This window comes from Bos grunniens, chromosome 18 (assembly GCF_055505025.1).
Source record: "Bos grunniens cultivar Pamir isolate PY7600 chromosome 18, Bosgru_T2T1.0, whole genome shotgun sequence".
In the NCBI taxonomy this organism is placed as follows: domain Eukaryota; kingdom Metazoa; phylum Chordata; class Mammalia; order Artiodactyla; family Bovidae; genus Bos; species Bos grunniens.
The window spans coordinates 35,896,210-35,920,096 of record NC_141182.1 but is presented as its reverse complement, the minus strand read 5'-3'; the positions used below and the strand labels follow the sequence as shown (position 1 = coordinate 35,920,096).

Genomic DNA, 23,887 nt, shown 5'->3' with positions numbered 1-23,887 from the left:
TCCTCTGGAGAAGGAAATGGCTACCCACTCCAGTGTTCTTGCCTGGAGAATTCCATGGACAGAGGAGCCTGGCAGGCTACAATCCATGGGGTCGCAAAAGAGTCAGACACAACTTAGAGACTAAACAACAACTTCAGATGGGCCCCACTGTTTGGTCCAGGAAGAGCTTCCTCCCTTCGTCCTCAAGTTCTTCATTTGGAAAAAGAACTGGGAAGGGCATAGCCCAAGGGGCTGGTAGAGACTCATGTTGACAAGGAGAACTGGGACAGGCCTGTGTCAGCCTTGAGCTACACAGCTCTGCTCATCCCCAACCAGGCTGCAGTTGATCAGGCTTCACTGCAGGCCAGGAAGGAAGGGGCCATCACATGAGCACCAAGCTCCCGCTGAGAGCAGAAATGACGGTTCTCCTGAAATCAGTGTTGTAGCCCCAAGGCCCAGCATCCCCCAACCCACTCAGAGCTTCCCAGGAAATCTAGTCGGGCACCAAGGTTGCCAGAGCAGTCAGAGTTCCCTGGTCCCCAGACACAGAGGCTGGTGGAGTTTTTAGAACCATGCTCCAGGACAGAGCATGAACCTGCCTGCATGTGGTTCTGACTGGTTGGTACCTGGCTCTGTAAGTGAAAGTGCAGGTGTTAGTTCGACTCTTTGTGACCCCAAGGAACCCATCAGTCTCCTGTGTCCATGGGATTCTTGAGGTAAGAATACTGGCGTGGGTTGCCATTTCCTTCTCCAGAGGATCTTCCCAACCCAGATATTGAACCTGGGTCTCTCACATTGCAGGCAGAGTCTTTACCATCTGAGCCCCTATTACACTGAGCTTCACCCCAAAAGTGCAGGGTCTGGCAGGCAGATTGGACTGAACCTACTACGTCCAGCAGTAAAGCAGACAGCCTTGGCTTTCCCACACAGGAGCCCAGATTTCCAGTAACATAGCTCTTAGCTTCCTTATATCCTAGCCTCGGGGCAGCTGGTGGACCAGGACCAACTCCAGATCCATAACCCTGCAGGAGCCTAGACCCTCACCCATGTCTGCCTCATCTTTGGCACCTGTTGTGCAGCCATCACAGAGGGATCACCTCTCATGGGGCAGCCAAGTTTGGGCACATCATTGAGGCTCCTCTGGCTGGAGCAGGCTAGCCTGCTCTGACTGTCCACTGGGATTTCTGACCTCACTGTAGTTCCCAGAATCAAGAGCCTGACTGATCACGACCTGCTCTAGGTGATTTGTACATAGCACCGTGGCCACCTGTGTCCTCATCTGACCCTCTCCAGCCCCTAGTCCAGGCTCAAGCACAGATGGAAGGTTCCAGGGTGTGGGAACCTCAGGGAGCTCTTGTAAACTTCCCAAACACTGCTTCTTCTTCTTCCATAATCAGAACAGGAAAGGAGTTGGATGTCCCAAGTCTCAGCGTCACACCCTGGGAGGGCCCTTTACTCCCTGTAACTAGTGCTGTGATCAACCTCCTGCCCTTTTGGTCCAGACGTCCAGGCTCAAGGCAGCATGAGGACAAAGGGTAAATCCATCCCAGCCCTTGAAAGCCCATGGCAAGGATGCCCCTCTGTAGCAAGTTGCTCAGGCCCTTCTGGTGCTGCACTACTACCCCCACATCTGCAGGGTGCAGCAGAAGCTGGTGGAGGGGCATATTCAGTTTGCAAAACCAAAAGCCGAGTGGCTGAGGCAGCCCGTAAGGCTGTCCTATTCAGTGTTGCTTCTGATGCCTTGTCAGGGATCTTCCCAAGTCTTTCCGATCACAGGCAGTTTATTGCCCTCGGCTTCCAATATTTTTTTCCACGGGCAATGCTTGGGCAAAGCTTCTAGGGCAATGTTCACAGAAGCAAAGGGCCTTTGAATTAGAAAATCGCAGGCCGTCAGCCACTGTAAGCGGAGCCAAGTAAGTCTGTCTCCACGGTGATGTTTATTTTCCAGCTCCCAGGATGAGGCACAGGCTGCTTGGATGCTCCAAAGCAAACAAAGGAAAAGGATGTGGACGGAGGTGCACACAGCTCACAGGAAGTCTAGGGCACCTGGCAGAGGGACAGGAAGCTGCTTCCCCTTGGGGCAGAACCACTAGCTGACACTGAGAAGACTTCTTTCCTTCGCATTCATGGGCGTTAGCTCAGAGAACAAGGGACTGGGTCCTCGGGTGAACTCCTCTGATACCTGCCTCCACTCTCCAAGCCCCTCCTCTCACCTCTCCCTGCCCACTCCTCCCTCCCTCCTTTCTGTGATTTAAGGTCTCAGCTCCCACACCTAGAGGTGACTGCAGAGGCCTCACCCACTGAGGCCCGAGCTCACGGCATGCCAGCTTGGGCCCCAGCCATTTTCAATTCCCTGTCCTGTTCCTATGACCCAAATGCACGAGTTGCACAGATCCTGATCTAGTGCAATCCTGCTGGTTTCTGCCCCCAGCCCTCGGTGAGTATTAGTCCAGCACAGTAGCCACTAGCCACATATGGCTATTTAGCATAAGTTAAAAACTCAGGGGACTTCCCTGGTGGTACAGTGGGTAAGAATCCACATGGCAATGTAAGGGATACAGGTTTGATCTCTGGTCTGGGAGGATTCCACAGGCCACAGAGCAACGAAGCCCATGTGCCACAACTACTGAACCCACGCTCTAGATCCCGCCAGCCACAACTTTTGAAACCTGTGCCCCCAGAGCCCGTGCTCCACAAGAGAGGCCACTGCAATGAGAATCCCACGCACGGCAACACAGAATAGCCTCTGTTCATAGCAGAAAGCCCATGTGCAGCAACAAAGACCCAGGGCAACCAAAAATAAATACATTTTTTTTTTAATGCAGTTTTTCAGTCACATTTCATGTTCCCTATAGGCAAGCGTGGCTAGTGGCAGCCAAGGTGGATAGCCCAGACACAGAACACTTGCATCATCACAGAAAGCTCTATCGGACATTGCTGCCCAGGGCCTCAGGATATCTTAGGGGCCTCTTTCACTAAATGCGTTCCCAGTTCTTCCCAGCTCTTGCCTGCCACCTTCAAGTATGACAACCAGAGAGAAGTAGAAAGGCCATCTTGTTGGAATCAGACAGAGTTTAAATCTCTGAAACTTGGGAGCTGAGTGACTGTCAGTATCTATGAAATGGTAAAAATCATGGACCTAAGCAGATTGATGGGAGGATTGAATGAGCAGGTTTAAAGCACCTGGCAGAGGGAAATTCTCAAATGTATTGTTGTTCTTGTTAATAAGGCGGTGAGCAGCACAGGGCCGAGGCCCAAGTCTGGCTGGTGGATGTAAACGCAGGCACAGCCACAGCTGGGAAGCAAGGGCCATGCCAGGAAGAGTCTCGAGGAGTGTAGATCTGTCTCTCAGCCTCTTGGGGATATTTCTATGTGGGGTGCTATTTCCTCATTGGATTGATTTTATATCAGTTGTTAGGAGCTTTTCATTGTTGCATGTTTTCTAAAGGCTCTCTCTCCCTCAGACACTCAGCAGCTGCCACTGGAAATGCCATCAGTGAGTCACTTCTGTAAGAGTCATGGTGAGCTGCCGGGCCAGCTGGCAGTCAGCTCGAGGTGGCCATGGGGAAAGCCAGAGGACTTCCTGGTCTGATCATGAACTGCTTATCAGTTTGACCTTGGCCAACCTGCCCGCTGTTTCCTCTTCTCCCAGTGCCCTGTCCCCATGCTGACAGGGTTGTCGTAGACCAAATGAGGTTATCGAGTCAACATTCATTTCCTTGTGGGTATACCTATGTCTGGGCCCCCTGGAACCTGGTTCTGCATGAAACTTTGGACACTCAGCACACATGTTGCCTGAATGGCTGATCATAGAAAAATCCTGTTTAGAACTATGCTCTGCACTTTGCAAAAATGGGGCAGGATGATTAGTGCAATAGATAAGAGAGCCTAAAATAGACCCTCTTTTATTTTTAACTTTGTTCTACTCTCTGAACTCTAAAGATTTTCCTTAGAAAAATCCAGTCCATGGTCAGTACCAGGGGTCCCCATTCCTTTTTTGGTCAAAGCCACCCCCTTAGCACTCCTCTGGGCACCCCCAAATGCCAAGCTCTGTGCTGGTGGTACATCATCAACCTCAGGGACACACGTGCAGTTGCCTTCTTTGCAGTGTAAGACAAGAGAGGGGCTGGCACCCCTCGGTGCGTCCCTTCTGGGTCGTGTGCATTGCCCTCACTCAGCAGGGCTGCCTGTTCTCCAAATCCCTGCCACTGGGCACTAGCCGGGGGTGGGCCTGGTCCAAACATCTTGTTTAGTATCCACCAGCCTCCCAGCATAGAGGAAGTCTTCTCACAGCTCCAACAATCCAAAGAGCTTAGGATCTGCTGCTTCCCACAGGGCCTCCAGCTTCCTGCCTCTGTCCACCCAGACTTTTGTTATGCCTTCTTCCCATCCTAGATCTGCTCCAGTGGCCAGATCTCTGGCTCTTTAGGGGCCTCCCTTTGTCCCCCTGGCATCCAGCTGAGTTTCCTCTCATTCCTGCCATGTCCCCCAGATCCAAAGGTTCTCTTGGGGAGATGAGGAAGCTGGTCCCTGTCCCTCCCCACTGAGGGAAACCCAGCCACTGACTCTTCACATAGACTCTTTGAACCTTGTGGCTGGAAGAGACCCTCTTGGCCTGCAGGGCTCCTGCCTATACTACATCTGCCCCAAGCATCAGTGTTGTTGCTGTTTAGTTGCTAAGTAGTGTACGACTCTGTGACCCCACTGGCTGCAGCACTCCAGGCTTCCATCTTTCACTATATCCCAGAGTTTGCTCAAACCCATGCCCATTGAGTTGGTGATGCCATCCAACCATCTCATCCTCTTTCACCCCCTTCTCCTCCTGCCCTCAATCTTTCCCAGCATCAGGGTCTTTTCCAATGAGTCAGCTCTTTGCATCAGGTGGCCAAAGTACTGAAGCTTCAGCTTCAGCATCAGTCCTTCCAATGAATATTCAGGATTGATTTCTTTTAGGATTGGCTGGTTTGATCTTCTTGCAGTCCAAGGGACTTTGAAGAGTCTTCTCCAGCACCACAGTCTGAAAGCATCAATTCTTTGGTGCTCAGCCTTCTTTATGGTCCAACTCTCACATCCATACACAAAGCATCCTACTTCTTTTCAATAGAGGAGGTCCTCCTCATCAGTTCCAGCCTTGACTGTAGGCCACTTCTAGTGACATCCATGAGGATTATCTTTTTGTTCTGTGTGCTGAGAATCTACAACCAAGAGTGTAAAGCCAGAGTTTCTGATTCTGGCCCTTCTAAGCCTATTATTGTCAGATGATGTAGGGGTGGTATGCCATGATGGACAGCATTCTATCGACTGAGGCCCAGGCCTCTCTTCCACCCTGTGTGAGATTTCTGTACCCTTTATTGGGGACTGTTTTTTTTAAGGATCTCTTCTGGTTTACAATAGTCATCAGGGCCACAGTTTTGCAGGGGAACTACATAGCATCTATTGAGCTTTTGGGTGCCTGGAACAGTGCTAAAACATTCTATAAGAATTTTCTCATTTCTTCCTCTCAACCATCTTATAGACGAGAGAACTGGGGTTCAGAAATGAAGTTACTTTACCAGTCATGGCATACTTGGGTCCAACCCGACTTCCATGATGCCACACACCCCTGGCACCCACCACCAATGCTCTCCACGTAGTGTCCAAGACTTACAAGGGTCTCCAGAGAGGCCTACTCCCCTGCAGCCCCCATGACACCACCTGGAAGGGCGAGCAAAGTGGGAGTAGAGCAGGGCTGATGCCCTGCGGGAAGGTGCAAGATCCAAAACCCCCAGACAGCACCTGCAGGACAGTGATATTATGTCGTGTACACACAGAGCTGCTCTAGTGGTATAAGGACATGGCAGCGCTCCCGGCCAAAGAAAGGGATCAGAGGAGACAGCTGTCCCTGTGGCAGGACGGGAGGGCGCTGATCACCCCCTGGCCCTGGGCACCAACCTGCCGTGCTTCTGTGTGTGCTGGCCCAGCATCTCCCCACCACCTCAAACCCACACCTGAATCCCTGAAGGGTGAAGCCAGGGCTCTGCAGGGGTTTCCTCTGATGGAGCAAAGGGAAGGGCAAGTAAGGAAGGCAACATCTGGAGAAGGTGGAACCAGATCGTCTGACTTTGTGCAGGGAGGGCTTGCCTCCCTTTGAGCAGGAGTGCTCCCCAGTCCCTGGTCACCTCGACCTCTTACCCTCACGCTTTTGGCCACGTCCACCCCAGTGTGGGCTGCCCCACCCTCTACTGAGGCCTCTGAATGGTCCGTCTTTCCAACGCTGCTGAACAGCAGCCCCCACTCAGGCCCTGCTGGGCTCCATGGCCGCCCACGCCAGCTTCCATGACTTGCTGCATCTGTCAGCCTGTTCCTTCATGCTTAGGGCTCCCCAAGGCCTGGAACAGGGCCAAGCTCAGAAATATCTGATAGCAGGTAAACAGTGGGGGGGGGGCCAAGGCCCTCCGTGCAGGCCTGAAGCAGAGGTATCCCAGGACAAGTTTGGAGCCCTGCCAGGTATGGTCACAGAGCAGGCCTGAACAGGATGTTCTTCAAGCTCCCTGCTGTGTCATAAAGAGGCCAGAAAAGCTCAGTCAAGATTCTGGTTCTGAGGACTTCCATGGGGGTCCAGTGGCTAAGACTCCACACTCCCAGTGCAGGGGGCCCAGGCTCAATCCCTGCTCAGGGAACTAGATCTCACATGCCACAGCTAAAGATCCTGAATGCTGCAACCAATGCCTGAATAAATTAAAAAAAAAAATCCTGGCTCTGACAACTAACTTGACCCAAACACATCACCTCTCTGAGCCTCGGTTTCCTCAACTGCAAGATGGGACAATACCAGTTCCAGCCTCAGAGGCTGTGATCAATGAACTCTTAACTTTGCAAACAACCACGAACTGCCCCCCACCCCAGGACAGTGTGAATGTGATTAATCATAACCAAAGCCCTATAAACCAGGGCAGGTCCACGTATATGTACAATGGTAAAAGAAACTTCTTTGTCAAAGAGAATTTGACACTTTGAGCTGGAAAGGGGCCTCAGAAATCCTAACTGTAACCCCCTCATTTTGATGAAGAACCAGTGTGGCTCCACCCAGGCACTCCCACCTCTGCCTCCCTCTCTGTGGCAGATTAGTCCACAGGAGGCAGAGATTCACTCTTCTCTCCCTGGAGGTTAAACTGAGGGGAAGGAATCTGCCTTCATCTCAGATCTGTGCCTCAGGGGATGTTGCCCCCACCCCTTTCTCTGCAGATCCTTGGCATCATCCACCTATGGCAGAGACCCCCAGTAGCAACCGGAACTCCTCCCCACTGCTTCTTGCCTTGCCGGGCACTTCAAGCCACTGGGGCTCATACTTCTGTGACAATGGCGAAATTCTTGTTTTCCTCCTCCAAATACCTTCCTATCTTCTGTCGCCCACACTCTTCCGGCCTATTTCCAGGGGGCTCATCCCTCTGTCTTGCCCAGGGCCAGGCCTGGCACCCGTGGCTTCCCCCGTTCTGGGCAAGGAAAGAGGCTGATTGTGATTTTGTGTCGGCCTGAGCAGAATCCAAACAAACCTCTTCTCTTGCCCAGATTAAACGATACCTCCTACTGGGAACTTCTGATGTACTTGGACGATGCTGAGGAATTTATTATCTCACAGTTTCAGAGGTCAGAAGCCTGAAATAAGCTTCTCTGGGCTCAAATCAGTGTCAGCTGTTTGCCGCTCCTTCTGGAAGCTCCAGGGGAGAATCCATTTCCTTGCTTTTTCTAACTTCTAGGGACTGCCTATATTCCTTGGCTGATGGTGCCCTCCTCCATCTTTAAAGTACATCACTTCTGCTTTTCTCTGCCTGTCTCCTTCTGCCACCTTTGGCGTTACCACTTCCTCTTACAAGGATCATTGTAATTACATCGGGCCCCCCAGATAATGCAGGGTAATCTCTCCAGGTGAAAATCCTTGACTTAATCACATCTGCAGAGTTCCCTCTACCAGGTAAAGTAATGCAGTCACAGGTTTCAGGGATGAGGGCATGAACACCTTTCAGGGGCCACCACTCAGCCCAGGTAGGCAGGTCACTTAACCTCTTGGTTTCATCAGCCTTGGTTTCATCAGCCAAGTGGGGAACAAATGCCCACCCCCAGACTCACGTGAGTCAATTCAGGGGTGGCCTGGCATGTCCACAGCCCAGGAGTGAAGGATGAGTGCTCAGTACTGGGCCTCAATCCCTGGCCAAGCCAGAAAGGATGGTGCCTGGGAGGTGGGAGGGGACAGCAAGGGGTTTGGGTCTGGTTGCTCCCTCTGACATGACTTCACTGGGGAAGCTGGGGGAGCCCATCTGCACTAACAATGCCAAGTTGGTCACAAGTTCCCTGAGCCCAGTGCTGGACACGGAGGGCAAAACTGCCCAGTGGAATGGATCTGATAGCCCAGAGGGGCGTCTAGGGATCCTCCTCCTTTCTCATGCTGCCTCCAGGTAGTCACGAAGTCCTGTCAATCTCCTCTCTATCAACATGTATACACTGCTATATTTAAAATGGATAACCAACAGGGACCTACAATAAAGCACAGGGAACTCTGTTCAATGTTATGTGGTAGCCTGGATGGGAAGGGAGTCTGGAGGACAATGGATACATGTATATGTATGGCTGAGTCTTTCTGCTGTCCCCCTGAAACTGTCACTGTTAATTGGCTATACTTCATTATAAAATAAAAAGTTAAAAATCTCCTCTCTAAACGCCTCTCAAGCTCCTTCCCTCCACTGACACGGCCCACTAGAGTCCCATCCCTGCTCCCCTGGCTCATCACCCCGGCCTCCTCTTGGCCCCATGACCTCTGGCCTCCCCCTCCCTCACCTCCCACACATCTCCCTGAACTGTCATCTCAAAGCATAAATCTGACCCTGCCCATCCCTTTTGTGGTTCCCCCACATCCTTGAGTAGAAGCCCAAGCTTTCTACCCTGAGTTATGTGGTCTCTTCCCACCTCCCCACTGGCTCCAGATGTCAGAGCCACAGTAGGCAAGCGGCAGACATCTGAGGGTAGAACCAGGAGTGAAGGGTGGGGGACACTGCAGAGGTGGTGCAGGGCCAGGCCTGACCCGAAGGCCCATGTACAGCACAGTGGGTTTCAATACGCTGGAAGGTGCCAGCTGTGGGCTACATTGGCTCCCCATTAACTGAGATGGGCCAGGGAGTGGGCACCAGGTAGTGCCCAGCCAGGGAGCTCTTGGCCTGGACCTAACTCAAATGGGAAATGGCTTCTAAGTACTGGCTATTATTCTGAAGTCTGGAAGAACAAGCGGAAGTCTTTTCTCTGCAAATGATTCTGGTCAAACCCCAGGGATGAGGAATGCCCACTGGGGCCTGGCCAGGCTGAAGGCCAGGGCTTGCTAGGGGAGAGACTTGGTGTCTTCTTGCATCAGCTAAAGACATGCAGAGTGAATCCAGGGCCCCCGCGTACCTGAGCCGCAGCCATGAAGCTTAATTAATGCTTGCAAAGTACTCGGAGGCCTTGGCTGAGAGGCCTCCCGTGAATGCAGAATGTCCTTATTAATCACTGCCGCAGCGCCAAGTGGGATGGCCAGGGGGGCAGCTGCCTCCATGCACAGAACAATGGACGCAGCAGAGCAGTTAAATTGTGATTCTGAAGAGCGGTCCTGATCAGCTGGCTCAAAAGCAGCTCAGCCAGGGGAGGCAGGCTTGTGTGGGCGCTGCTTAACTCACCTGGCCGTTATCTCCATGCATTAAGTAGAAGCAGTAGAACCTCCTATCCAGCTGGGCGGGGATCACGATGAAGCGCCACTTATCATTCCAGTAACCAGGCTGTACAGCTTTGCAAGGGTGAGACCAGCTCCGTACCAGGCTGAGTATCTTTGGGCAAGTCCATCAACCTCTCTGAGCCTCAGTTTCCTCATCTATAAGGAGTGATGATAATAATAATAATATCTTCTCCCTTATAGGATTGTGAGATTCAAATGATATAGTACATGAAAAGGCCTCGTGCCTACAGCAATGATATCAATAAAATAAGAAGAGCCATAGCTGGTAAGAATGCTAGCACATGTCAGGCACCCATCTAAACACACCCCATAATTAGGCACTGAGCCCCATTTTATAGATGAGGGAGCCTGGCACAAAGAAGTCAAGCGACCTCCAGTTTCCCACGGCCAGTGAGAGGTGGAGCTGGTCTTCAGACCCAGGCGGTCTGACTCCAAAGTCTGTTCTCTCTTTGACGCTCTGCTGCTGCCTTTATCATTGTTGTCATTATCCTTGTTTGAGGAATAAGTCTGTGTGCTTCATCACCACCACCACCATCACCATCATCATTACTCGGGGTAAATGTACCAGCCAGTGCTTGGAAACTGGACTCTGAGGCATCTGCTATGTCAAGCACCGGGGAGGGTCCCTGGTCATCTCCGACCCTCTATCTGCCATGGGAAGGGAAGAAACTTATTGAGATGGAGGTGAAGTATGTGGGTTTTCTCACTCATCAAAATTCTGGAGGTGCAAGGAAATGTGTAGGTAACAGGTTTTTAAGAAAAAAAGTCAATAGATGCTAAAAGAGACTGAAAATGGAGCCCTGCCCCACCTGCTTCCTTAGGCTGTGCACTGAGGGGGACAGACAAGGGGCTGCCTGTGTGATAGAGGAGGACGTCCCTGGTTCCCCAGGCATCAACTGTCCCTCTGCGCTGACTGATCCCAGAAAGGAAGGCTCTTGAAGCCTGACCTGAAGGGTCGTCAACCCTCAGCCTCTCCCCCTCTCACTAGTGGCCATAGCAGCTCAGCAGCAGTTCCTCCCAGATTCACCTGGCCCCTCTCAAGCCAGCCTCAGGGGTGTGGCCTGCTACCCCTCACCCTTCCAGGAGTAAATGCCCCACCAGGTACTTGCTGGGCCCCAGCCTCCCTCTACTTCTTTGATCCTCTCCCTCTTCCTGAGGCCCGCTCCTACAAAAAGACCAACCGGGGCTTCCTCCACCCGCTCTCCATCCTGCCCTTGAGCCCCATCCTCAGCATCCTGCCCTCACACCATCCCTGTGTCCTCCCTAAGAGGATGCACCCATGAGACCTGTCCTAGACCTGCCTGCGGGCGGTTCCTGCTCCATAGACCTCACCCCCAAGAAAAACTAGCATCTCTAGTTTCACACCCAGTTGCGGATGAGCTCCAGGGCAAGGGTCAGGTCCATGTGGCTTTTATGAGGGGAAGAGTCAGGGACCTGTTGACCTTAGGGACAAATAAAAGATTTTCCCAAGCCACTACCCTCTTGAAATGGGCTTTTCTGTTCCAATACAGGTTCCAAACTGGTTTGCAAGGTGATTGAGTGGCACGCGGGGAGTGAGGGCAGACTACAAAATGCTTAGAAACCCTCCTAAGCTGGCTGGGGGAGGGGAATGCGGTGGGGATGTTATTCTTCGCCTTTTCCACTTGCCTTTTGGGGAACGTGTCTCTGCAGGAAAGTGAGTCTCTCACCCGAGGGAAGATCTCAGCTTTAAAAAATTTAGTGCAATTCTTTTTATATCAAGCTGTTATATTTAAAGTATTCAAAAGCCTAGATTTACATCGTCTTGGTTAAATTACTCATCACCAATCTCTCATCTACAACGTTTTTTTTTTCATTTTCTGAAGGTTCAGTTTACATGAAGAGGTTCTAGTTTTTCTCCAGTCAAGTATGTGCTCATTTATATCATGAGTGTTTTAATTGTGTATCCACCTGCCTGGATAAACAATCTGTGAACATCTCCACTGGCCCTGCTACTGGTCCACACAGTCTGCTGGGAGCTGTGGATGTCTGGGTGGGCATCCTTCTTCCACAAGAAAGTATAAACTCAAGGGCCCAGGAATGTATCTTGGTTAACAGCCAGCATGTGACAGGGAGTAATGAAGGAGATCAGACTACCTGGAAGGACAGGTTTGCGAGAGCAACACAATTTCATTTAAAAAGTGTTATTAACGTCTTCCATTTATTGAGCACTTGATATGCATTAGCCATGTGTTTACTGTATGTATCTTCAAAATAATCTAGTGATGCAGGCATCAGGCCCACTCTCTGGCTGAAGAAACTATGGTTCAGAGAAGTTGTGACTTGGCAAATGTCCTACCTGATAACCAGCAGCCAGGTCTGTCTGACAACACAGCCTTAATGCTGTATGTATGTGCTTACTCGTTTATACCGACCTCGTTCCAAACAGACATGAAGGCAACTCTGAGAGTTGCATGATACGGCAAAGCAACCCAAATAACAATACTGAGGAAGGTGTGTTAAGGGAACTCAGAAGGTACCAGGGTGTCTTGCAACACACGGAATGGGCTCCAAGCTTCCTGCAGCCAAAGCAGAGAAAGCCCGATCATGAGCCCAGTTGTTGGTGTTGGTGGCATAGCTACAAATCAAAGACAGACTAGGTCTTCCCTGGTGGCTCAGTGGTAAAGAATCTCGGGTTCGATCCCTGGTGTGGGAAGATCTCACATGCCTCAGAGCAACTAAGGCCATGAGCCACAACTAAAGAGCCTGTGCTCTAGAGCCTAGGAACCCCAACTACTGAGTCCATGAGCTCCAATTACGGAAGCCCGGCACCCTGGAGCCCGTGCTCCTCAACAAGAGAAGCCACTGCAATGAGAAGCCTGCACACCAGCAATTAGAGAGTAGCCCTTGCTCCCTGCAACTAGAGAAAAGCTTAGCACAGCAACAAAGAACCAGCACAGCCTAAATAAATTTTTTTTTTTTAAACCCAGACCAAGGGCCCAAAGCAGCACAATTTTTTCCAACTGTCCAAACCCATGTATCTCCCAAGTAACCTCTTAGGAAGGCTTGAGTGTAAGAACAGAACACCTGAGATACTTCAGCAGCCCTGACACAGCATGGCCAGGCAGGTGGCTCTGGATTGAGAGTTTGGGGTGGGGGGTGCATGCTGGGTCAGCCCTGCCTCTCCCTGAGCTCAGCCACGACAGCTCTCTTAGACTGGGTTCCCCGAGTTGTGTGCAGACTTGACAGTGAGTGCAAGGAAGAAAAAAAGGCAGGACTGAGCAGAGGGAGAAACTAAGCCTGACTGCCGTTGTACATGAGATCTCAACAGTTCTCCAGGAACTCAGGAGCTGAGATGGCCCCTCAGAATTGTCCCAAACAGTGGTCTAAGGGCCTGGACTTGGAGCCTCCTCCCCCTCAGCTGGTCATGGCCACAGGCCAACCTCTGGGACGGGGCTTAACCTTGAGAGATGTAGGTCACCTCCCCCGAGGGCAATTCCAGGAAGGGACGTGGCTGTGAGACAGTCACAGCTCCATCTAGGGGATGGTGGTGCCAACCCTGAAGACTTGGGCTAGGCAGACCCCACAGCAGCCACTGCACAGAGCTCCTGGGTACAGCCTTCGTGACTAGTGCCCCAGCACTCCGTAGGGAGCTCTCCCACCACAAAGCTCTTGGGGGGCACTGACACATCCTCCAAGGACACAGGGCTCTTGCCTGGGCTTGGACAGAGCGGACCCTGGGACCAGACACAGGCCTCTTGCCTGGGCTTGGACAGAGCGGACCCTGGGACCAGCCAAGGCGTCTCGGGAATATAGCATTGCCTGTGCTCTGACACACCAAGCAGACAGTGCTGGAGCCCCGGGGCTGCTAGGGTTATGTGGGCAGCCATTAACTTCAGCCTGGAAACTGCTTAACACCCACCAAAGGTACACCTACCTACACATACGCAACTTCAAAAAGTAAAGGTCCATCAAGCACCCGCCTTTAGCAGTATTATTGCTTCCTGGTGAACTTGCCAAGGTAAACTATTTGTTAAGCATACGAGGAGGAGGCAGGGTGAGTTGGGTGGTGCCGGTGAGAGGCAACCTGCCAGGGTTGGGAGAAGACAACAATGGCCTGAGGCTTTGCAGTTTGCTGGTGCCGTGCTGCCTGAGAGAGTCAGGAGGGATTAGGGGCAAACCCTGCTGGGGCGGCTGCAATGATTTGGGGAGGCAAGAGTGTGGCGGGAGTGTAGGCCTAGGACAGCTGAGGGTCCGAGGCCCCAGGGAGGGGTAGATGAGAAGGGCCTGGCAGGACATAAGGGAGAGATGAAGGCGGGGAGGAGCAAGGCAGAGCAAGAGAAGAGTTCAGCTCTGAGCCGTGCCCGTGACAGTTTTCCTTCCCAGCGAGGAGTCCTCCCTGATTGCGGTCTGGCAGGCAGTGGCTGGCACCTGCCTGATCACCAGGCAAGAAGGCGACAGCAACCTGGAACTTGTCTTGATGGAGGTCTGCTCTCGGAGCCCCGCGGAAGGCAGAATCCACAGCTCCATTCAGGTTCCACTTGGTTCTACCCGGCCTCGCCTAGCTGCCCTTGCGGCGCAGCTGTTGTTGGTTTGAAGCCGATTCAATGAACTCTTTAAATAGCTGCCCTAATGGATAATCAATCATTTCAGAGCTTTAATACTAAATCAGGCTGTTGGACACATCTGGGGGCAAAGCTGCTGTATCCGAGCCAAAAACAGCCCTTTCTCTTTTACTTTGCAAAGCAGAGTGTGTCACATTAAATACCTAATGGCCTAAGACAGGTCCCTGGTGACCTGAAATAAAGCTGAAGAGGTAGATTCTCTCTGAGAGCCTACAAATTACACATGTAATTTGCAGATCTTTTAAAATTAGGCTCTTCATTGAAGAGCCTAAAGGACAGTAAAATATTCTCATGTTAATGTTTAATATAAGCATTTGCTATAAACATTTTTTGTCAGGTTAAAAGCCCTGGTTACATTTTAATCTAAATTAAAAAGATCCTGTCAGGGAGATAATTTAAGATGTGGAATAAAGTTTCCATTGACAGATCTCCTGGAAACTCCCAAGGAGCCCACCTTGAATCTTCTCTCCAGGAAAACAGACCATCTGCAGAGCTAGCTGAAACCACAGCATGAACCTTAGCATTGCTGGCTGAGCCAAATCCACCTCAATCACCCACAAGTTAACCCAACCAGGAGCCCAGTCTCTAAGGCAACCCTCTCCACGGCCCTGACCCCTGCAGACTCTCATCTCGGGGGTCCCTGGACACCACACTCTCCCAGTCACCCTTCTTTCCACTCCTTAGGTTCCTCCGTGGAGTCTGTTTCCTTAAGCTTGAATGTCCGTCATTCCTGGAGCTTGTCCTGGCCCTCTTTAGGCCTCACCCTATACCTTCCCTGGGAGATCTCGTCCACTCTTTGGCTTCAGTTACTGGCCACCTGTGAGCCGGCCTCATCCACTTTTCCACCTCTCTCTTGACTCTCTCCCTTACTGTGCACGTCTGTGTTCCACGGCACCTCAGTCACCTGGATAACCCTCAGGCACCTCAACCTGCATGACTGACTCACCGTAAACACCCACATCCATACCTCTCCCCTCGCGTTCATCCCATGCTGAGCCCTCACATCTGTGCAAGTGGCCAGGCCTCCTCCCAGGCCCATCTGTCCCTTGCCCTCCATGTCACACCACCCCACCAGCTCTCCAGATTCATCATCTCTGCTTCCCCTGCCACCATGTCCCCGGGTGACTGAGGCAACCGGGTCCTCCTTTCTCTGAGCCCTTCCCCTCCCGCAGCCCGTGTGACCTTTGTAGAGCACAAAGGAGACATGCCACTCTCTCCAGCTGATGGCTGTGGGATCTGGCTGTGGCCAGCCTCGTCTCCTGCCACACCCCAGTTGGCTGGAGCCGAGAGCCAGCACTCTCCCCTGAAGATTTCGGCCCATACTGTTTCTTCTGTTTCTCTGTGTGTGCTCTGTCATGTCCAGCTCTTTGCAACCCCATGGACTGTAGCCCGCCAGTCTCCTCTATCCATGGGATTTCCCAGGCAAGCATACTGGAGTGGGTTGCCATGCCCTCCTCCAGGGGGATCTTTTTCCCAAGCCAGGAATTGAACCCACATCTCCTACGTCTCCTGCATTGGCAGGCGGGTTCTCTACTACCGCACCACCTGGGTTACTTGGACACAAATCAAGAAACAAAAGTCAGCTCCTATATGTGGGAGCCTCCCACGTCTTGGAGGGTCTGCCACCAGGAAAGCTGACTGCCATCTCCTAGATGCCATCAGTCAGGGTGCTAGTGCGGGAGAGACCAGGCTGGGCCTATTTCATGAGCAGGGCTGCACAAAATTGACCAGAGATGGGGCCTTGACTTAATAAACAGGGGACACAGCTGTTCCTTATCTTCCCAAAAAACACCCTTAAAGATCTTCTCCAAGTTTTTAATAAAGAGGAAAGCCAGGATTTTCCTGTCCAGGCTGAATTTTCAAGATACTCTATCATTCCCCCAACACTTGCTCAGCTTCACAAAAGCAGTTAAATTACCAAGTGCCCTTTAAAATGTCCTCGTGATGGGGATCTCGCAGATACTTGTTTATCTTCTAGCTGCAAGGCCTTCACAGGTCACCCAAGTCCATTTGGCAGAGCCCATCAGAGTCTGGGAACGTCTGGGGGGCCAGAGGTGGGGAAGAAGGCCAGAGCAGGGGATCTGTCTCCGGGCCAGGCCGTGGTCCAGAAGCACCCTCCATACTGCCAGCAAACCAAGCCAGGACACACTTATCTGCCTCTCAGGTGGAGAGTGTGGACGGGCTAGTGGGAAGGTTCTCAAAGGCCCACAGGCCTGCACCTTGCCAGGCAGCACCCAGGCCCCTAAGGATAGCACCGAGACCGGGGCTCTTCCCCATTCTGCAGGTGAGGGAAATGAGGTTCAAGGGGTGAGGGTACTCACTCCAGGCTTCTGGTATGGAATGGCTGGTCAGAGATTCTCAGCTAGGACCCCGGTCTGCACGGCCCAGGCTCCACCAATTCAGTCACTTGCATGTCCTTGAACTTAAAAACAGAAACTTAACACACATCGGGGAGAGTAAAGAGGGGATTATTATTATGAGCTGTTTCTGAAGGAGGATTAAATCCCTTTGGGGATCCATTTTAATAGACCGCCACGTTTTCGTGACTAGCCTGGATTTCTCTGAGTCCACTTATCTTTTTATAGTTTGACCTTTACACAGGAAAAACCTCAATGATTACGGAGATGGATGTATTTTTCTGAATGATTAGGGAATGAAAAACAGAGCCTGTCAGTATTAGAGTCCTTCAGTAGTGATCTTCCCTGGAGGATGGGGTTCACAAAAGCACCCCTTATGACGGGGCTCTCGTAGCTGCGATTTGTCTTTCAGCTGCAAACACCTCGCTGCTTACGGTCTGCCCGTGGAGAGGGGGCAGGAGGCTTTGTCCCGAATTCAGGGGCAGGAGTGGGGCTGGTCCCCCCCGCCGCCACCCCTCAGACTTTCCAAGGCTGTGGAGGCTGAGGCAGGAACATCGGGCCCCATATTGAGCTGATGGGGCAGTGCCAACATCAGCACTGCCCCAGAGGGCATCACCTGGGCTCCAGCCCAGGGCACCCACTTGTTGTCAGAGAGCAGGCTTTCCACACACGCCCCTGCCAGGAAACTGCAGGAAGCCAAGGGTGACGTGGAAAAAGCATTAGCAGTGTGTCTGGGACAAATCACTTCAGCTCCGTTTTCTTTTCTATAAAGTGGTAAAGATAATAATAACTTGCAGGATTGTTAGGAGGTAATGGTATTTAGGTGGGTGAACATACAGTAAGGTTTCCCTGGTGACTCAAGTCAGTAAAGAATCTGCCTGGACACCCAGGTTCGATCCCTGGATTGGGAAGATCCTCTGTGGAATGAAATGGCAACCCACTCCAGTATTCTTGCTTGGAAAATCCCATGGACAGAGAAGCCTGGCGGGCTATCGTCCATGGGATCACAAGAGTTGGACACGAATTAGTGACTAAACCACCATACACAGTACATGCTCAGTAAATGGGGTTTCATTCCCTGCTCAAGAACCTAAACTTTTAAAAACACTTCCTAACATGTACCATACACTGCCCTGCCTTCTTTTTTAAAAAATTAATTTTTATTGGGGTATAGATGATTTGCAAGGCTGTGTTAGTTTCTGCTGTATAGCAAAGTGAATCAATTATATCCACTCTTTCTTAGATTCTTTTCCCATATAGGTCATTACAGAGAATTGAGTAGAGCTCCCTGTGCTATACAGTAGGTTCTTATTATTTATCTATTTTATATACAGTACTGTGTATATGTCAATCCTAATCTTCCAACTTATCCCTCCCTTCCTCCATGGTAACCATAGGTTTATTTTCTACATCTGTGACTCTGTATCTGTTCTGTAAATAGGTTCACTTGTACCTTTTTTTTAGATTTAGATTCCACATCTAAGTAATATCATATGATATTTGTCTTTCTCTGTTTGACTTACCTCACTCGGTACGATAATCTCTATTGTCCATCCACATCTCTGCAAATGGCATTTTTCATTCTTTTTTATGGCTGGGTAATATTCCATTGTGTATATGTACCACTTCTTCTTTATCCATTCCCCCATCGATGGACATCTATGTTCCTTCCATGTCCTGGCTATCATAAATAGTGCTGCAATGAACACTGGGGTGATAATACATGTATCTTTTTGAGTTGCCCTGCCTTCTTAAGCAACGGAGATGGAATATTATTCCACAATGTCTTTGTAACTCTAGATCCTCTTTATGAAAATGTGGCAATCATACACTGTCAGTCTTCATTGGGAACTGAGAGCTTGGCCAGGCCAAGCCCTCCCCATCATGATCTCACACGTTAGAGATTTGCACTGCCATTTACCTTGTGCTTTTTCCTCTTGATTTTGATTTTTTTAAAAAGTTGAAACCAGGTTACAATGTTGATCAGAACTGTGTGTTATATAAAAGCAAGTCAGCTCTGGGGTGGGGGAAGGATGAGGGAAAGGAGAGTTAGGGAGTTTGGAATGGACATGTACACTATGCTATTAAAAGGATAATCACTCTGTTAAAAAGGATAACCAACATGGACCTACTGTATGGCACATGGAACTCTGCTCAGTGTTACGTGGCAGCCTGGATGGGAGAGGGGCTTGGGGGAGAATGGATGCATGTGTATGTATGACTGAGTCCCTTTGCTGTTCACCTGAAACTATCACAGCATTTTTAATCTGCTATATCCCAATACAAAAGTTTAAAAAAAATAAAATAAAATAGCCTGAATTGGAAAAAAAGTAAGCTGGCTCTGAGTGAGAGTTTCAGGGTCCTCCCCTCTTATTGGGGGGCAGTGGCAGCCATTATGACTGGTTACTTCTGGATTCACAGCTATGTTTGGGGAGGTACAAGTAGCTGGAAATCTGCTGAATGTCCTGATCCTGACCTTTTATATGTTTGGTGTTAGGTGGTCTGATCACTTGTGGGACTTGAGGGCTGTCACCCAGGCTGTGGACTTCCTCCCCGCCCATGCCCAAGGGCTGTGTCTGGCAGCCAGGAATGGCAAGTATCATGGCACTGGGGCATTGGGCTAGTGGGGACTCATGGTTCTATGAGGTGCTATGTGGGGAACCCTGACTGTCAGTAAAATGTTCCTCTATGTCCTCACCATCCCCTCATTCCTTGTAATCTGCATGCCATCCCCATCCCTCTGCCATTCCTTTCCTGCGCAGCTCTGCCCCTGTCGCCCCAGCCTCCACGGGATGCACTTTCCCAGCCATCTCCTGCCTCATCTCCTCCCTCCTGTCACCTTCTCTAGATGCATCCCGATGCATCAGTGCTTCTAGATGACTGTCCTCCCCACAGCACTACCTTTGACTTGTTTCTCTGCTCAGCAAATGCCCCTTAATTCGCTCAGTCGTGTCTGACTCTTTGCGACCCCATGGACTGTAGCCCGCCAGGCTCCTCTGTCCATGGAATTCTCCAGGCACAAATACTGGAGTGGGTTACCATTCCCTTCTCCAGGGGGTCTTCCCAATCTAGGGTCTCCTGCACTGGAGGCAGATTGTTTACCATCTGAGCCAGCAGGGAAGCCCCTTGGCTCTTCATAAACTTTCTGTTGCAACCAACCCTCACCAGCCTCCCGCCTCTGTGGCTTCCTTGGTCCAGGGCCACTTTTGCAGCTGCCAGTCACCTTCTTGAATTCATCATGTTACAAAACACACTTCCTGCACACCCTCATTCCTACTCAAGGCACACTGGTCTCCCAGCCACCCTGTCTCCAAACCTGGTGATCAGACTCCTGAATTCCTTGGGTCTGCACATCACTTCCACTTCTACCCCCCAACTCCTACCCTCTGCACTTCCTGATGGCCATCCACCTGCTCTGGGTCTCTGGGGTATCAGAGCCCCTTCCTGTGGGTACTGTCAGGACAGAGCAGGGAGGGAGCTTCATTTCACAGAGTCAGAAGTCGAGATAAAGCTTGGGGCTCACTTTTAGTCACCCAGCTGGTTTTAGAAGGATGCTCTGCATGTTGGCTGTGCCTTCCTCTGCTGCTGCCTCCTCCTCATCTTTGATCTTTACCCATTGTCACTTCCACCTACCCCACCTTGATTCTTGTGGGTGGCCCAGCTGGCCATCAGTTCAGCCGCAGTCCAAACCCTGCCCCTTCCTCTCTCACCCATCGCTCCCCACACCTCCATTTGTGACTGCAGGGGAGGCAGAGGTGACTAAGCCAGGAGTCAAGACAGGGGCTTGACTGGGCCCCACAGGCCTCCATCCTGAACTTTACTGGTCACATTGGCAGAGGATGGTGAAGGGTGTCAGGGAATTGCCCTCAGACCCCAGCTCTTGGCCCCTACCTGGCCAGGCAGCATGACCCCTGTAACTGGAGCTCCCCATTCCAACCCCACAGCAACGCCCCAGTACCAAGTGCCCAAGGAGTGTGTGCTGGCCTCTGATCACTGGATTGAGGTGGTCCTGGCAGGAAGACAGGCCTCCGGGAGCAGGGGGACTGGGTTGACCTTCCCCACAGGTACAGCCACCCGAGGGATGGCACACACGCTGGCACTGTCTGGACACTGCCTGCGCCACCCCCACCCCACCCTGCCCCATGACCTCAGGGGCATTCAGATCTTAGGCCAGTTCAGCCACACAGTCTCCTCCTGCTGCTTTCTCATTCTGGTCTCTCTTCACACCTTCATGCTGAGCAGCCCCCACTCTCTCGCAGTGGCCGCCAAGCTGGCCAGCGGAATCCTCACTTGGGCAGAACCCCAGCATCTGCTGCGGAGTCTGAGCAACTCCTGACAGCACATTTCAGATGCCGTGGTCCAGCTGTTAGGAGTCCTCACTCCGCCTAAACTCTCTCCATCCACTGCAGACTCAGGGCCCACACTTGCAACCAGTACCGCCATCACTGTTGATTTCACCTGACTGACTTGCTGGCCCTTCCTCTGGCTTATACGTCCTTTTCCATGTCTGGGCAACTCTGCAACTAACAAACAAAAAATCTAGGACCTACTCCAGTATTTCCATCCATGGTGGTAGAGAAACAGACAAAATGATTCTCAGTGGAACCCTGACACTAAAATCTGCACCCGGAGCCCTGTATTTCCTAATGCCTGCGGAGCAACCCTGGTTTCTAACACTAACGCCAGCCCTTGTGGGGCATTTGTATGTACAGCTCTGTGCTGTGAGCCTTCTCTGGGGGCCTTCACAGCACTCAGTTCGCAGCCCTCAGGGGACAGGCAGGGCAGTCAGAGAGCCCTACTTCTCACACAGGGTTAGCCAGGCCACAACGCTTCCCTGAGTGGCTGATAACCTCAGCGTCTCCTCCATCGAGGGAGTGAGGACTTGCAGGGATGGAACTGGAGGGTCCTTCAGCCTCCAGGGGAGGGTCACCAGCACAGTAAACCACAGCTACCGGAGCCTGGGCTCCAAGCCAGACACTGCAACAGGACTTCGAGAGGCCTTTACCCTCCGGACCCCTTGATCCAGTGTTACTGAGCAACTATGCCAATCCCCACTTCAGAGATGCCCCCTGCTGTCCTGCCCAGACCAGCGCTCCTGCCGTCTCCCAGCACCTCGCTTCAGACGCAACTGCCCCCACAACACACACCCAGTATGGGACCCCAGGGACCCACACAGCCTACCCCGGCCACAGGCCACGTCCTGCTGGCAGAGGCATCCCCCTTCCTGGGGGCTTGACGTCCACGTCACAGCCTCCCGCGTGGCGGCCCCAGCATTCCAGACCTCAGGGGCCTCCACGAGACCCTGCCCGTCTGAGCCCAGGGCTCCACCCTGTGGCAAAATCATTCTCTGCAGGGCCAAAATGAGCCCTCGAGGGACTCCTCAAAGAAAAGGGTGAAACAGAAAGGCTCTTCAGGGCAGCTCAGGAATCTGCTGGGTGACTGAGGATAAAAGGCGGCTGCAAACTAGCTAGTGGAATGTGGCGCCTGCTTGAATCTCACCCTAAAGCCTGCTGGGAAGACAGCTAGAGACAGGTCAGCGCTGTCACTGAGGGTCCCTCCCCCACCTCCCCGCTGGCAGGGCCACAGGAGAACTGATACAGCCTGCAGAGCCCCGCAGTCAGCATTCTGTCAGAAGGGCCACAACAGAGCTCTTGAAAAAGAAGTCCAATGTCACAACTGCACCCACTCATCCAACTCTTCATAACTACGCGCCCCCCACCACCCCGGCAGGTCCATCCAGGAGTTCCCACCACGAAAGCTGGCAGATTTGACCGCGGCCACTGAGAGTTGGGAAAATGCTCCCACTAAGTTGCTCCCATGAACAGTGGTTGGCATTTTATGGTACGTTTCCCATTTTTAGTTTGTGAGCTATTAGCATCCAACTCCATCCAGCTGAGTGGCTACTAGGAGCCACTATTAGGACTAGGCGTCCCGGCGTGTTGGGACTGCGTCCTTGCCCTCCTGGAGTTCTCAGCCCGGGAGAAACAGAGCCATGGTTGAGTTCTTTATGTGCACGATGTACCAGGCACTGGTACAGAGAAATAGGACACGGCCTCTTCCCAAGGACAGGCCAGGCACACCAAATGCCTGGGTCCTGGTCCTGACCTTGGCTCGCTCACCACTGAAGTGATTTATTCAACAATAAACTGACTGCATCGGAGCCACCCCAGGTTCACCCACCCAGATCTTAGTTAATGCATCAGTCATTGTTGCCTAAGCTTTGCTCCTCACCCCAAAATTTCAAAATCCATCCTTCCTTTTCCAGATATTTTAAAAAAATCTTTCCCCCCATTTTCACAGACGTTTCCTCTGCCTCTCTTACTTTTATAAATTCACAAATAATCAAATACTCATGAGTTGACATGCTTTGTCCTAAACGTAGCTGAACCTATATAATTGATTGCTTTCCCTCTTCACCTTGGATTCCAGGGAGTTCGGGATTAAATTTAGAGGTTGATCACAGAAGGTTAGTCGCTGTAGTTAGATTTTGTATTCTCTTTTCCGACTGGGTTTTAATTTCCCATTTCTATTTTAATAACTTCACTGTCATATCTTTTGTTATAAGCCTCTAAAACCCTTTTTTGATAAGAGGCGGAGAATGAACAAAGTCAATTTTTAAAAGGCATATACCCTCCAGATATTCTTTCAAGAGGTTATTGATCATTTAAATTATCCTTTTCTGAGGAAGATGGCTTTAATTTATACCTATAAGGAGCATTCTCTGTACTTCCAGCATGCTGTCTCAGATGTGAATTTTACAAATTGATGAGGACAGTTCTCATTGCCTACATTCTATTTTCCCTAAATGCCTTTAGTAACCTGTGTGTGAATCAATGCATCCGGCCAAGCTCCATTTATGATTAAGCATTAATTATAATATGCCTGGCCCTGTACCTCAAAGGTTAATCTCAAGCCAAAATGTGTGTCCCCTTTCCTCTTTTCCTGACCAAGCCTCTGCCTCCTATCTGGCCCCCACACCCCATCCTCACTGGGAAGTAATCGGAAGACCCTGTTAATGAACAAACAGCCTGGAACACTGGAACACCCATATGATTTTAGAAGATTTCCCGCAGGCGAACATTAAATCCTGTCTCTACCACCACCCTCCCCCCGCCAACTACCCCGTGCTCTGCTGTGCTGCTTTGAGCAACTCTCATGCCTAACAGCTGATTCTGTTCAGCAAAATGTTTGTAAATGTCGGTGGCCGTGTCTCCTCCACGCTACGGTGAGCT

The 23,887-nt window shown here is 51.3% G+C and overlaps 1 protein-coding gene across 1 annotated transcript in view; it reads left to right on the top strand.

Annotated features, from left to right (window-relative positions):
- Positions 1-23,887, top strand: part of SMPD3 (sphingomyelin phosphodiesterase 3) — an 84,223-nt gene that overhangs the window by 18,493 nt on the left and 41,843 nt on the right. The window lies entirely within an intron of this gene.